Source organism: Oncorhynchus nerka, linkage group LG7 (genome assembly GCF_034236695.1).
Source record: "Oncorhynchus nerka isolate Pitt River linkage group LG7, Oner_Uvic_2.0, whole genome shotgun sequence".
Taxonomy (NCBI): domain Eukaryota; kingdom Metazoa; phylum Chordata; class Actinopteri; order Salmoniformes; family Salmonidae; genus Oncorhynchus; species Oncorhynchus nerka.
Window position 1 is genome coordinate 37593007 of NC_088402.1, and position 11498 is coordinate 37604504.

The window sequence follows — 11498 nt, forward strand, 5'->3', positions numbered from 1 at the left end:
CATTGCGCATGGTGATCTTAGGCTTCTGTGCGGCTGCTCGGCCATGGAAACCCATTTAATTAAGCTCACAACGAACAGTTTTTGTGCTGACGTTGCTTCTATAGGCAGTTTGGAAATCGGTAGTGAGTATTGCAACCGAGGACAGGCGATTTTTGTGCGCTACACGCTTCAGCACTCAGTGGTCCTGTTCTGTGAGCTTATGTGGCCTACCACTTCGCGGCTCACCCTCTCTCTAGATGTTTGCACTTCACAATAACATCGCTTACAGTTGACCAAGGCAGCTCTAGCAGGGCAGACATTTGATGAACTGACTTGCTGGAAAGGTGACGGTGCCACGTTGAAAGTCACTGAAAGTCTGATGCCAATGTTTGTCTATTGAGATTGCATGGATGTGTACTCGATTTTATACACCTGTCAACAACGGGTGTGGCTGAAATAGCCAAATCCATCAATTTGAAGGGGTGTCCACATACTTCCGTATATTGCATGATTCCCAGTTTTCAACATCCTTCATAAGTTACCAACATCCTTCATGTCTTTGTATGCATTTTTCATGTTCTGCACTTGAACCAGTTGGATGTGGGTACAGTATATTTCCTTGTTCCCAGGTCTATGTGATGACAGACCTCAGATTGAGTGGATCCACTATCAGGGTGGTGTAGTGTCCTCTTAGCAGCACTGTCTCTTTGGCCAGCTGTGCCAAGCAAGCGACAGAGGAGGGCATGTGAGCTAATCTGTTTGCTTTGGGCAGGTTACTTTTTTAGCCCCTTTGCACTGTCAGCTGCCTGTGTTCATCCTCTGTGTCAGAATGTACTGTAGCGTCTGTCACCACCCTCACTCTCTAGCTCAACTGCCAGGAAATCTGATAGAGGATGGAGTGTCAAGATAATGGTCAAGGTGGATTGTATAGTTTCTGATACAGAGACACAGAAACCCAAACACTTGGAATCTCCCCCCTCTCTCTTCCTCTCTAACTCTCTCTCTCTTCCTCTCTAACTCTCTAACTCTCTCTCTCTCTCTCTCTCTCTCTAACTCTCTCTTCCTCTCTAACTCTCTCTCTCTCTCTCTCTCTCTCTCTCTCTAACTCTCTCTTCCTCTCTAACTTTCTCTCTTCCTCTCTAACACTCTCTCTCTCTCTCTCTCTCTCTCTCTCTCTCTCTCTCTCTCGCTCAAACTCTCTCTGCCTCTTTCTTCACACTCACACCATTCATTTCTCTCCCAGACACATTTCTCTCCCAGAGTGAGTGACAGCTGGTCCATGTGTGTGTGGGCGAGTAGATGTGGTCACAGCAGACCTTCCACATGCAGCACTTCTGTTTCAGGAATCAGGACCAGCAGCTAACCTGAGAGGCTGCCAGGGCAGAGTGGAAAAGGGGAAACGTGGGGATGGAGGAGGAGGAGAGCTTTTTTGTAGGGGCAACTACAGCTGATACCTTGGCATTCCTTGGAATGATGGCACAGTACTGAACCCAGCCAACAACGGGGGTTGTCGAGGATTGTGTGTATAAGGGGTTGCAAGGGGGAATAGAGGCCAAATGAGGGAGAAGATATGATTGTGTGTGTGCGTGGATGCGTGCGTGCACGTTTGTGTGTGTGTGTTTGCGTGCACACAGATGTTTTCGAGAGGGCATATTTGTGTGCATGTGCGTTAATCTCTGTATGGCAGATGAATCCCCCTATGATCAGTAATGTATGCACTTTACGCTCCCCGAAGAATCTCAGTTATACTGACACTCCTCTCAGCTTCCCCTTCTTTATGGAAACCCTGAACAACACTTCCTGCCAGCCCCAACAGTCCTGAGTGACTGGAGGAACACTAGCGATGCAGTGTTTCTATTTTAATTAGGTCTGCTCTGTCAAACTACTGCTGTTGGCCTGAGTAAATAAACACGGTATCTGAAACAGTCTAGCCCCACTGGGCACAGGCATCAATTCAATGTCTATTCAACAACGGTTCAATGTCATTTCATTGAAATGACCTGGAAACAACTTTGATTCAACCATTGTGGGCCCCACATAACTGAATGTTTCCTTAACATTCTCAAATTGTTTTGGCCTAACACATTTTTCAGCAACATGTTAAAAACAACATATTAAAAAGTAACACATGAAAAACAACTAACACTTTGGTAATGATTCATTTAGGACACATAAGAGGAAGCATTCCTTTTTAAATTCCCATTCGATGTGACGTACTATCCTATACACTTGTCAGTTTGGTTAAAAATATGTTTGTAAATGTTGCAGCAATGTTCTCTATAAGACTGATCAAAGTGGCAAGGAAGCTACAGTATTCACAACAATGTCCAGACATCATTTTGCAACCCTTTGCAAACATTCTGCTAACGTTCAAAGACCTACAGCTTCATCACCCTGGAGGAATATGGAGCAAATAAAATACCCATTCATCCTAGATTTGACAGGTTCTCCATGAGGTAGCTCTGACAGGTAAGGTGTTGCTGACATGCTCCTCTGCCTGCCTTGCCTACACACACAGAAAGGGATTTTCTATAAAGTGTAGAAAAGCTCACTAGCCAGTGTGTAAATGCTATTTCACACCACAAAGGCTACAGCCTGAGCTTGAGGGAAAGGGGAGACAGATGAGGTGTGTGTGCCTGTGTCTCTCTGTGTGTGTGTGTGTGCTGGTAGCTCTTCGCTTAAAACAGCTGTTCAGGCTAACTGGTCTATTTCCCACTTGCCTCCTTCCCAATTCGATATGGCTTGCCAATCCATCCAGGCCCACAGATAGCAAAGTCCTTTTCATTTTAGAAAGACTGCCGGCAAGACTACTTTAACTTCAGCAACCAGTGCTGCACTCAATATAAAATAACACTTACCCTGACTCTCCTCCGCTGCCTCTCATGCAAACACACCTGCAGGTGACTGGAAAGAGGCCAGCACTCCTCCTGTGAGCGTAGAGAATACGATTTAACTAAACAAACAATGCAAGAATACAACAGCCTTTATGGAAGAGCTTAAACGCTAAGTCTGTGGGGGATGAGAGCGACAAACGAAGACTCGAGTACTACTGTATCTTTGAGCTCTTTAGTCCAACATATCTCCTAATTACCATATCTTTATCTAAAAAAACAACAATAAAGGAATTATTAATGATCTTAATTCATTGGGAATAAGATGTGGGGGTGGGGTGGAATGCTGTGATGCTGTATTCACAAGGAGAGAGCCAACTGTCCTTCCCATAAGCGAGCCCATTATTTTAGGAGAGAACATGGCATTCAACATATTAACCCTCATGGACTTATGGTTTATGACTGAGTCATACTGAAGCAGACACATTCTTAAGGCCTGAAGGCTACAACTCATTCATGCAATGAGTCGATTGAGTAAATTCTTTCCAAAATAATGTCAACAAATAGCCAAGACAAGTGATAGCATCCTGCATTGCCTATAAACTGTTTGAACAAGCTGATCAGTCAGAATTAATCCGATATTAAATGTGTGAGTTGAAACAGATGATACCATTTAAAGCTTGCAGTTTGTTTGCTGTAGCTGGACTGCATACTGAAAAGGGGTTTGGAGCAGATTGACACAACTGAACATTGACGGTTCCAGCTCCACATAACCGGTGTGACTGCAGTGAGGCTCTGACAGTTTCAGGTGTTTGGCTTCACATCTCCACGTGTCCTTTCTTTTCTCCCTCACACTTCCTCTCTTTCTGAAACAGATCAGGTTTTTCATGGCTGTGGAAATGTCCCGTCAGCCACTGCCTCACCAAAGGCGCCCCCCGTCATTCCTATTTTTCCCATCCCTTCAAACACGACAGCGGTGCTAGCTACAGACTCATTTTGGCCTTTGAACATCCCTGACGATGTGCTCCTTCTTAATTGATAACTGAGATGTTTGTTTGGGAACCGAATAGAGAGCGTGTAGGGGGAGCCTAAAAGAAGGCTTTGATTTCACTTCCATGCAGCGTGTCACGAATCTGACACCAGATTACTCACAGTGTCTCGTCTGTTTGATAAGGAGCATAATCATTCCGCCTCAAGATCCCCACCAACAAAGCGAGAATGGGTGTCAACAGGAAGAAGTCTGGAGGGAGGAATCAGTTAGGCAGAGGGAAGCAAAGATGCTATTTACACTCCGTCAGTGTTTACATATGAAAGGAAGCTTTAAAAGACTTTGCTGGCAAACTTTGATGCCTCGTGGGAAGATGATAGCGATGATAGGTCCCTGGAGAGAGAGAGTGAGGCAGGAGATGTGTTCATTAAGATAAATGACTAAGCTTTTGAGTGACAGTGACTTTGAATGCTCAAGGGAAAATCGAAAGCGTTAAAGAACTTGAGGAAAGACAGACACAGTTGAGGAACTTCAGCTATGACGAGGAAAACATGCACCCAAGGCCACAGACCTTGAGATTTGACAATATCCTTGGTCTATTCCTCAAGTTTTCAAATTATTTTGAGAAAGTTCCATCTGGAGACAGTTAGTATACTTATTCCAGGGAACTTCCTAGAGTGATTAGAATTTGTTTTTGTTTTTGTCAGCGTTTTTACAGACATAAATGATTCCAGTGAACATTCTCTTAGCATTTTGTCTGACCCTTTCATAGCTGATAGCCTACATGAAAACACAGGGTTCTCCATTACAACAAACATTTAAAAAAAGTATATTTCTCTCTTATTCGCCTGCTTCCTCCCTTCTTGTTTTGAGCATCTTGGCACGCCCCCAATCTCCTTATGATGATATGCTTTTGTTTTTTTGCCCTTCGGCGTGTCCCCCGGTAGCAGGCCACCATCAAATTCTCATCTCACTTCCTCCCATTCTTTACCTAGCATCCTCTGTCCTGTTTAGTTTCCTGCTCTGTGTCTCCTCAAGCCTGGCCTTATCACCAGACGTGTGAACTTCTGGACATTTGCAAACAGCACCTTTGCTATCCATCCAACCCCCTGCAATTTGTGATCATTCGTTCAGAGGCATGCCATGGAACTGAATATAATTCCAAGTTCCTTCCTTCAACGAGGCCAGGATGTCAGGGTTCATGGGCAATCACTTGTCAGAATGTTTCTGGGACAGCATCAGAGTTCTCTGAGGGAAAATGTTCAATCTTTGCCATCTTAGAATGTGCTTACCATAACACCGCGAAGCAGCGTAGGATATACCATAACAGTACTTGGGAAGCCTTATTGCAACAAAGCAAGTTTTATTTGAAATAGAAAGCCATAGCTGTTCCACCAATTTAATGATGGAATTATAGAGATTGTATCTGGAGTATTCTATCCTGCAGCAGTAAAGCAGCACACTGCTGCAGCTGCCGACAGGGAAAGACATCTTTCCTCCAGACAAGGAAGGAAGGAAGGAAATGTCCCACAAAAACAATCCTGGATGCAGGTGGAAGAAAAAAAGGGCATTGTTTCCACAGCGACGGCTGACATGGTCATTAATGCCTGGTGCGCGGATAAGTATAGTAATGCCCGGTGCGCGGATAAGGATAGTAATGCCTGGTGCGCGGATAAGGATAGTAATGCCTGGTGCGCGGATGAGGATAGTAATGCCTGGTGCGCGGATAAGGATAGTAATGCCTGGTGCGCGGATAAGGATAGTAATGCCTGGTGCGCGGATAAGGATAGTAATGCCTGGTGGATAGTAATGATATAGGATAGTAATGCCTGGTGCGCGGATAAGGATAGTAATGCCCGGGATGCCTGCGCGGATAAGGATAGTAATGCCTGGTGCGCGGATAAGGATAGTAATGCCTGGTGCGCGGATAAGGATAGTAATGCCTGGATAAGGATAGTAATGCCTGGTGCGCGGATAAGGATAGTAATGCCTGGTGCCGGATAAGGATAGTAATGCCTGGTGCGCGGATAAGGATAGTAATGCCTGGTGCGCGGATAAGGATAGTAATGCCTGGTGCGCGGATAAGGATAGTAATGCCTGGTGCGCGGATAAGGATAGTAATGCCTGGTGCGCGGATAAGGATAGTAATGCCTGGTGCGCGGATAAGGATAGTAATGCCTGGTGCGCGGATAAGGATAGTAATGCCTGGTGTGCGGATAAGGATAGCAATGCCTGGTGCGTGGATAAGGATAGTAATGCCTGGTGCGCGGATAAGAATAGGGGAGAAAACTTGCTGGCTGCATGCAGCACCATATTCTCTGTTATCATCACTCACCCCTTGTCTCCGGTGTCCGTGGTAGAGCTGAACCAGTCACAGACCAGTGCTCCTGGGCTCATCGCCACCGCAGAGAAAAGACACCTGATCACCAACACTGACACACACAGTAAGGAAAGCAGGACGGTGCTGTGAGCACAGTGCTCTGACAAAAACTGAGAGCGAGAACACATATTTGAAATGCTACAACATTCCCCTGAATATCTACCAATTCCTGTCCATGTCCCCTCACATTGTTGTATTGTGTATTGCTGTACCTTGCCAGTTGAGTCTTGTGACACCTGAAAGTGGAAAAAATATAGACTGACGAAACACCATTTGCCACAACCGTTCATATTTTTTAGCTCGTGTTTTTCTTCACTTTGAAGCACTCTTCTGTTTTCCACCGCCCACCTTTCATATTACGTCCCTCTTCTGGCTCACTCACTTCATACTACAGGAAACGGTACACTACTGATTACTTACCTCAGCCTTTGCATCGTTATCTTGTCTCTCTCCTTATTTCCCTCTCGGCATTAGTGTGATTGGATCTACTACAGCGGTTAATAGGCCTAATGCTATTCAAAATGTCTGTTTTTTTCCCCCAGAACATCGATTTGTAAATGCATTTTGCCCTAATAAAAAACAACCGCCTATCTCCAGGAGCCGGGCAGCCTATTTAGTTGGTGTGGAGCAGAAACAGTTTAGACCTAGTCAGATAATCTAGGTGCAAAAATATGTGGTATTTTCAGTACTGTAGGTGATGATAAAGACTGTATCCTGAGGATATTTACAAAATATACAAATAATTAAAAATCATGGAAAAAGCAGTTGACAAAAATACTTAACTTGTTTCAAATAATGAATTGGCCAATAGCAAAGTTTCCTCAACTCACCCATGAGATTGTTGAGGTAGTGTGTGCTTGCATGTGCTTGCACTTTTGTTTGCACACACTTTGTTTGCTTACTTATCAAAGCAAAATGCTTTTAAGTTTGTCACATTAATATTCCTATTTTTATTTCTTAATTTCATTTCCATACATAAAACAACATTTGAATATACAATGAGCGAAGAAAGTATTTGATCCCCTGCTGATTTTGTACGTTTGTCCACTGACAAAGAAACGATCAGTCTATAATTTTAATGGTAGGTTTATTTGAAAAATTAGAGACAGAAAAACAAAACAAAAATCCAGAAAATGCATGTCAAAATTAGGGAAATAAGTACTTGACCCCCTCTCAATCAGAAAGGTTTCTGGCTCCCAGGTGTCTTTTATACATGTAACGAGCTGAGATTAGGAGAACACTCTTAAAGAGAGTGCTCCTAATCTCAGTTTGTTACCTGTATAAAAGACACCTGTCCACAGAAGCAATCAATCAATCAGATTCCAAACACTCCACCATAGCCAAGACCAAAGAGCTCTCCAAGGATGTCAGGGACAAGATTGTAGACCTACACAAGGCTGGAATGGGCTACAAGACCATCGCCAAGTAGCTTGGTGAGAAGGTGACAACAGTTGATGCGATTCAAATTATAGACTGATCATGTCTTTGTCAGTGGGCAAACGTACAAAATCAGCAGGGGATCAAATACCTTTTTCCCTCACTGTATACAGTGCATTTGGAAAGTATTCACACCCCTATACCTTTTCCACATTTTGTTACGTTACAGCCTTATTCTAAAATGGAGTATATAAGAAAGAAATCTCAGCAATCTACACACAATAGCCCATAACGACAAAGCAAAAACAGGTTTTTAGAAATTGTTGCAAATTTATTTAAAAAAAAATCTGAAATACCTTATTTACATAAGTATTCAGACCCTTTGCTATGTGACTCAAAATTGAGCTCAGGTATTTCCGGTTTCCATTGATCATCCTTGAGATGCTTCTACAGCTTGATTGGAGTCCACTTGTGGTAAATTCAATTGATTGGACATGATTTGGGAAGACACACACCTGTCTATGTGGAACCTGTCAATAGTGGAAGTTGACCAAGAACCTGACAGTTGACCAAGAACCTGATGGTCACTTTGAAAGAGCTCTAGAGTTCCTCAGTGGAGATGGGAGAACCATCTCTGCAGCATTCCACCATTCAGGCCTTTATGGTAGAGTGGCCAGACGGAAGCCACTCCTCAGTAAAAGGCACATGACAGCCCGCTTGGAGTTTGCCAAAAGGCACCTAAAGACTCTCAGACCATGAGAAACAAGATTCTCTGGTCTGATGAAACCAAGATTGAACTCTTTGGCCTGAATGCCAAGCGTCACATTTGGAAGAAACCTGGCACCATCCCTACGGTGAAGAATGGTGGTTGCAGCATCATGCTGTGGGGATGTTTTCAGAGGCAGTAACTGTGAGACTAGTCAGGATCGAGGCAAAGTTGAACGGAACAAAGTACAGAGAGATCCTTGATGAAAACTTGCTCTAGAGCGCTCAGGACCTCAGACTAAGGCGAAGGTTTATCTTCCAACTGGACAATGACCCTAAGCACACAGCCAAGACAATGCAGGAGTGGCTTCGAGACAAGTCTCTGAATGTCCATGAGTGGCCCAGCCAGAGCCTGGACTTGAACCCGATCTAACATTTCTGGAGAGATCTGAAAATAGCTGAGAAACCAATTAACGAGAGGTGCACAATTTGTGCTAAAGCCGTGAAGATGACTCGCACACGCTCACCTGTGATGAGTAGACTGGTTGGCAATACCAAACAAAATAAATATACATTCTAATTAAATTACATGAATACCAGACTCTGGTGTTTGTTCTTTTACACATTGCACAGTAGGCCTACAGCGTTCGACGGGACTAGGAATAACATAGTTAATTTACCGTTCATTACCGTTCAAATGTTTGGGGTCATTTTGAAATGTCCTTATTTTCGAAAGAAAAACATTTTTTTTGTACATTAAAATAACATCAAATAAATCAGAAATACAGTGTAGACATTGTTAATGTTGTAAATGACTATTGTAGCTGGAAACGGCAGATTTCTTATGGAATATCTACATAGGCGTACAGAGGCCCATTTTCAGCAACCATCACTCCTGTATTCCAATGGCACATTGTGTTAACTAATCCAAGTTTATCATTTTAAAGGGATAATTGATCATTAGAAAACCCTTTTGCAATTATGTTAGCACAGCTGCAAACTGTTGTTCTGATTAAAGAAGCAATACAACTGGCCTTCTTTAGACTAGTTGAGTATCTGGTGCATCAGCATTTAGGGGTTCGTTTATAGGCTCAAAATGGCCAGGAGCAAATAACGTTCTTCTGAAACTCGTCAGTCTATTGTTGTTCTGAGAAATTAAGGCTATTCCATGCGAGAAATTGCCAAGAAACTGAAGATCTCATACAACGCTGTGTACTACTCACAGAACAGAACAGCACAAACTGCCTCTAACCAGAATAGAAAGAGGAGTGGGAGGCCCCGTGGGAACAACTGAGCAAGAGGACAAGTACATTAGAGTGTCTAGTTTGAGAAACAGACGCCTAACAAGTCCTCAACTGGCAGTTTCATTAAATAGTACCCGTAAAACACCAGTCTAAATGTCAACAGTGAAGAGGCGATGTTGGCCTTCTAGGCAAAGTTGCAAGGAAAAAGCCATATCTCAGACTGGCCAATAAAAATAAAAGATTAAGATGGGCAAAAGAACAAAGACACTGGACAGAGGAACTCTGCCTAGAAGGCCAGCATCCCGGAATCGCCTCTTCACTAGGTGGTAGGCTTTCCAAAGGTCCAACTTGGAAAAGATGGTTGCCCGCTGGAGAGGTTCGAAAGCCGAGGGGAGGAGTGGTAGAGGGTAGCGACTCTTCACTGTGATGTCATTGAGGCCCCGGTAGTCGATACACGGACGCAGGGTTTTGTCCTTTTTTTCCACAAAGAAGAACCCTGCGCTGGTAGGGGAAGCAGAAGGACGAATGCTCCCAGCAGCCACAGAGTCCTCAATGTACTCCTCCATGGCCTTGGTCTCAGGGCCAGACAGGGAATATAGCCGTCCCGAGGCAGTGTTGTGCCCATGAGGAATTCAATAGCGCAATCATAGGGACAATGAGGAGGGAGGGAGGTGACGCAAGCCTTGCTGAACACCTCCAGGAGGTCCTGGTATTCCGTGGGAAAGCCTGAGAAATCAGAGGCTTTACCAGAGCCCGCAGAAGGACGTCCCAGGGTAGGCTGCACCACCTTAAGGTAATGTGAGTGGCGGAACGGGCTCCAACCCAGGATAGAACCAGTGGTCCAGTCAATAACGGGGTTGTGCCTCTGGAGCCATGAGAATCCCTAAACAACAGGAACATCGGGAGATTCAATAAGAAGCTGTATGGACTCACTGTGAGTGCCTGATACATGCAGGTTAATGGGCACCGTACTATGAGTGACCCTGCCTATGGTGCATCCGTCCAGTGCTCTGGCGTCCATGGGAACGGAGATGAGTTGTGTGGAGATACACAGCTCCGATATCAGAGTAGCGTCCATAAAACTCTCATCAGCTCCAGACTCAATGAGCACTCGGAGAGATTTAGACTGGTCACCCCACAGCAGGAGAGAGCAGCCGCATAGAGTACGAGTAATGGGAGTTAGAAAACTCCCAGTATGACTCACCATAGTACTCTTACCTAGCTGATGAGTCTGGTCTTTTCTGGACAGACGTATTTGTAATGCCCTGTAGCATCAGAATTACAGGCAACTGTTGGAGTTAAGCCTCTGTAGTTGTTGCTGAGGTGACAACCTAATTCTACCCCGTTGCTTAGGCACAGTAGAAAACAAGTCGCTCGTTCCCGCGGGGACCCGGGTGCATTCGGAAATGCAGGCGTCAGGGACTTCCGGGGTTCTTCTGCGGCGAGCAAGCAGCCGTGGATGAACCAATGGGGCCGAAAACAGACCTCCTCTCCCTCCTTCGCTCCCGTAGACATCTATTGATCCTTTTTGTTAAGGCTATTAGGGAGTTTTTCAATGGTGGTTCCCTGCAGGGAGACAGCGTTGAGGAGCCGGTAAAAGTCTGCTGGGTCAGTCATTGCCAGTTTGTACTATAACAACACAGGCCGAGACCCAGATGCAGACACAGGAGGAAGATGGTTTGAGTCTCTGATTTTTATTAGAATAGAAGGGGCAGGCAATAGGCAGGTTGAGGACAGGCAGAAGTTCATTAAGAAAGGTAGAGGGGGGCAGGCAGGCTCGATGTCAGGGCAGGCTGAATGGTCAGGCAGGCGGGCTCAGTGTCAGGGCAGGCAGAACAGGTTGGAACCGGGAGGGCTAGAAAACAGAGACTAGGAAAAACAGGAGCACGGAAAAACATGCTGGTATGCTTGACAAGACAAGACGAACTGGCAACAGACAAACAGGGAACACAGGTATAAATACACTGGGGATAATGGGGAAGATGGGCGACACC

The 11498-nt window shown here is 44.8% G+C and overlaps 1 long non-coding RNA gene across 1 annotated transcript; it reads right to left on the bottom strand.

The window, feature by feature from the left end:
* Window positions 1-2837: 2837 nt before the first annotated feature.
* Window positions 2838-6508, bottom strand: LOC115132737 (uncharacterized). Its single transcript, XR_003864106.1, has 3 exons — window positions 6391-6508; window positions 6134-6230; window positions 2838-2906 (listed from the first exon to the last, which is right to left on the bottom strand). It is a non-coding gene; the product is annotated as an uncharacterized LOC115132737 (long non-coding RNA).
* Window positions 6509-11498: the final 4990 nt, after the last annotated feature.